The sequence below is a fragment of the Lycium ferocissimum genome, chromosome 2 (genome assembly GCF_029784015.1).
Source record: "Lycium ferocissimum isolate CSIRO_LF1 chromosome 2, AGI_CSIRO_Lferr_CH_V1, whole genome shotgun sequence".
NCBI lineage: Eukaryota > Viridiplantae > Streptophyta > Magnoliopsida > Solanales > Solanaceae > Lycium > Lycium ferocissimum.
This window is the reverse complement of record NC_081343.1, coordinates 53,256,003-53,260,240: the sequence shown is the minus strand read 5'-3', so window position 1 is coordinate 53,260,240 and position 4,238 is coordinate 53,256,003. Positions and strand designations below refer to the sequence as shown.

The 4,238-nt window shown below is 32.4% G+C and overlaps 1 pseudogene; it reads right to left on the bottom strand.

The window, feature by feature from the left end:
- Nucleotides 1-2,141: 2,141 nt before the first annotated feature.
- On the bottom strand, nucleotides 2,142-3,987 carry LOC132044418 (zingipain-1-like; annotated as a pseudogene).
- Between the last annotated feature and the right edge of the window lie 251 nt (nucleotides 3,988-4,238).

The following is a 4,238-nucleotide window of genomic DNA, read 5'->3' as shown; positions in this document are numbered from 1 at the left end:
GTAGTATTTTTTGAAGGAATGCATCAATCTTCTATGATACCGTCTTAGTATATGATATATACCATGTGAGTATCATAGATGATTGAGTTGTGTTTTTATTGAAGGGATGAATTAGTCCTATATGATACTCTGTCAATATATGATATATACCAAGTTAGTATCATAGAGGACTGAGTGTTTTTCTTGAAAAAACTGTCAGTCCTATATGATGCCCTGATAGTATATGAAATATACCATATGAGTAGCAACAGTATACTTCAACTGCTACTGATTTGATATACTATATGCTAGAATAAATTATTTTTTGAGATATGAAAAAAATAAAATACCAGTTATCCTTTTTATTGATATAATAAAGGAGCCAAAAGGTGTGTACAGTTAGATTATGAAAAAAAAGGGAATAAAGAAAAAAAAAATTGAAAATTTGAAATTAGAAAAGGAGAAAAAAGTAGTAAATAAAAATCACCAGAAATTAAAAAAGAAGAATAAATAAAAATAGAAAAAAAAAAGAGAATGAAATTAGATTATGGAGATAAAAAAGAAAAGAAATAAATGAAATTAAAAAGGAAAAAAAATAAAGACATTTAAAAATAGAAAAAAATGAAAAGAAAGAAGCTAGAATTAAATATGGAATCAGATTATGGTGAAAAAGAAAATAAAATATAGTTTGATTTGGGCAAAAAATAAATGAACAAAAAAGGAGAAAAAATAAAAGAAGAAAAGAAAATAAGAAGTAGAGAAATAAAAAAGAAAAAAGAGACAATTTCCTACAAAAGCTATAATGGGTATTAAGGGTAAATCGTTTTGGGGGTATGAAAAGTAAGGGGGACATCAAAAGGTAATTATTTTGTGTGGTAGTGGATTTTGGTGTTCTTTCCCCTTTCATTTATGGTTGCTGATATGACGAAGAAAGGTTGGAAGAGTGGAAGCTGTAATAAATGTAAGGGGTCATTTGGTTTAGATATAGAAACAATTAATCTCAGCACAAAATTGCATATAAGATAAAATAATACTTTGTTGAGGTATGTAAATGTAAATATGTTGTTAATTACACGAGATAATACAGTACTTGGTTGGCGCGAACTAAATAATATCCACATTAAAATATGTGATGATCTATGAATTATTTATGCGAGATAAAATGTGGAATAGAAGTACTTAATTATGTTGCTATTGTAGGGATTATCTTATTAAAAGACAAAATGCCCTTCTAGAGCAATTAATTCATATCTGAGATTCTTATGTAATGGAGTATTAATTACCGCATAAAAATGCATTCATTATTAATGACCATACCAGAATTTTTTAATTTTTAATTACCACATAAACAAACCTTATATTATTACTTTTTACGCTATTATTTCCTACATAATAACTTACCTCTAAATCAAACGGTCTCTAATTGTATTGGCTATTTTATTGTTAGGGAGAAATTTATTAGTATGACTTATTGTATTCCAAGTTATGAGCCAATTTCACGTATAGTCATTGACATTACCTTCTATATAAAAGTAAACTTACAAAATTATTATTTATCATATTAAAATAATAAAGCTATTTCCATGTGAGTTGTTCAAAAATTATAAATGACCAATAGGTCAAATTTCTGATGCATAGTTATGACACATCATTCGGTATACATCAGCACGTTGCTTCTTTTTAAGTTCAACATTAGAAAATTACATAGAAGAAACATCATGTATATAATTCTCTCTTAACCGAACAACGTGGCCGTACCCTGATATCGATCAGTGATATCTTACTAATATTGCTTTTGAGTCATAATAGATCAATTTCCTAGCAGAATTTTTACCAAATTAATCGTGTATTTCCACTACGAAGTTGCAAACTAGATTAGTTTGGCAGGCTTTAAGATTGTCATGCGAACTAAGTACTAGATTTGTGTCCTCTAGGACTCCAGGTGTTCCAAGCTTAGACTTTCGACCCAACTTTCATTGTAAGTCCAGTTGTATTAAGAGGATGGGAAAGAAGATACCAAAATTTTGAATATACCATTCAGAAGCTTATGTCACATTTGGAATATACTATTCAGAGGCTTATGTCATAACCATCCTCTATAACAACATTTCGCTATAACAGCTAAGAAATATTAAAACAAACGGCACTATTTAGAGTTTGACTGCATAAAATATTCATGTGTTCTTAATACTTGACAAATAACATTCTTTGATAATTAAAGAGATTACTTAAAACAACACAAGTGTCGATCGAAAACCTCAATCACCACCCTTAATTAGGACTACATAAGCACGTAAAACACTTGACGATCATGACATAAAAAACAGAGTTCTCAAATCTGTTGCCTCACTATATGAGCCTTAATTAAGCAGTGGGGAAAGAAGCACGAGTAGCAAGGCCACAAACTCCACCGTCCACAATATCTCTAGCCATTCTCATATATCCTCCTTCACCCCAATCCTCTCCCCATGAATTCTTCAACAACCAATATTTAGTTCCATCCTCAGTTGTTCCGTACCCTACCACTGTCACTGCATGATGTGAACTCTCCCCACACTCCCCATGAAATATTCCAGTACCTTTGTAAAACCGAAATTCGTCACTCCCAATAGTGATACCTGCAGAGACAGGCTGATTTGCCACAGCTTGCAACAGTGCTGATTCAGTTTGATCCACTATTTTGTAGCCGGATATTGTTACTACTGTTGATTCTGCCTTTTGGCTATCGCAGGTTCCTGGAATTCCAGTGTAAGGGTAATTTGATTCTGTTGTGAGGCCCCCCTTTTCGGCTATGTATTGAAATGCTTCAGTCCTGATGCCACCACCACAACCATTGTTATTTGTTGCCTCACAATCAAGAAGTTGTTGTTCGGATAGTGAAACCAAGTTTCCAGTTTTTAGCTGGTTCAGTCCTTCAACTGCTGCTACTGCTGCAAATGCCCAACATGACCCTGCAATTTTTTCTCAAGTCAAAAGGATTATAGTAGTAAGTGATAATTATCAATTTAGTAGCAGTAGAATGCACTATGGATAAATAAATTGGGAATTATGTTTGTTAGGAAAGTATAGATTAGTACTAGGAACCTAGTTCATGCTCCAAAATCCAAACCTGAACACTTAAATCATTTGCTATTAATCTGTATTTTGTTATGATGCATAACTATCTATAATATTCTTTCCTTTAGCCAATTCTATTTTATCAATTTGAATTTCAAACGAAAGATGAATTTGATCTGTGCCGTACAAGTAAAATCATTGGCTATTATTGTCCTGTTTTATCTTAAGTAATACCCTATCTGTTCAGTTTACGTGACATTATTTTCTTACTGGAGTAATTTATTCCATAAAAAAAAAAGATGTCTTCTTTCAATATATTAAAACAATTAACCTCAAATTTCCACTTGTACCTTTAATGACACCTCTTTATAACCAACTATTATGGTACACGATAATAACACACATCCTAAAAGTCTGTCTTTATTTCTCTCTTAAAATAGTTATTTAATCAAATACTTGCATATAAATTGAATCAGAGGATGTACTTTGATATAAGACTTACCGCATCTACCCTGGTCCTTGACAGCAGTCACAGCACCTTGCTCTCTCCAATTCCAACTATCAGGACTGGAAATTTCACTTTGGTAACTAAATGGCTGCAAATTTGATGTCTTTGGAAGGGAAGATTGATTATATCTACCAACCATAGATTGGAACTCTTCGTTTGTTAGATCTGCAAATTTATTGAGGCCAAGCTGGTAAGAATGAGTAGCATCATTGTTGAAAGACTCAATAAAGTCAACATTTTCTTTAAATATCTTAAATCGCTCCGCCTTTTCAACATCATCTTTGTATACGCGCCCATGGCGACTCATCCATTTTTCATGTCTTTCGAGCATGGAATACACTTGCAAGTCACGGGCAGTGGCTCGGAACCTGAGATTTCCGATCACTAGCAAGTGTAACGAGGCTTAACCTGCAAAATTTCAATGCCATTGTTAAAATCTTAAACTATGTTAATACAAAAATAAGAGATGAGGTATAGCAGAGTTCATGAAACTAACACCATATGAACAAGGTATATAAAGGAGTAAAGGTTAATTATTTTCTATAGATTTTTCCACCATATGTGATACGCGTTCCCATTATGATGTTGATCTAAAACATTGATGGAGCAAGTTCTCGTGTCAATACATTTTCTATAAGGGTCCACCTTCCTGTTTGCAGCCTTTTTGTGGGCTATGTATGTATGGTTATACTAA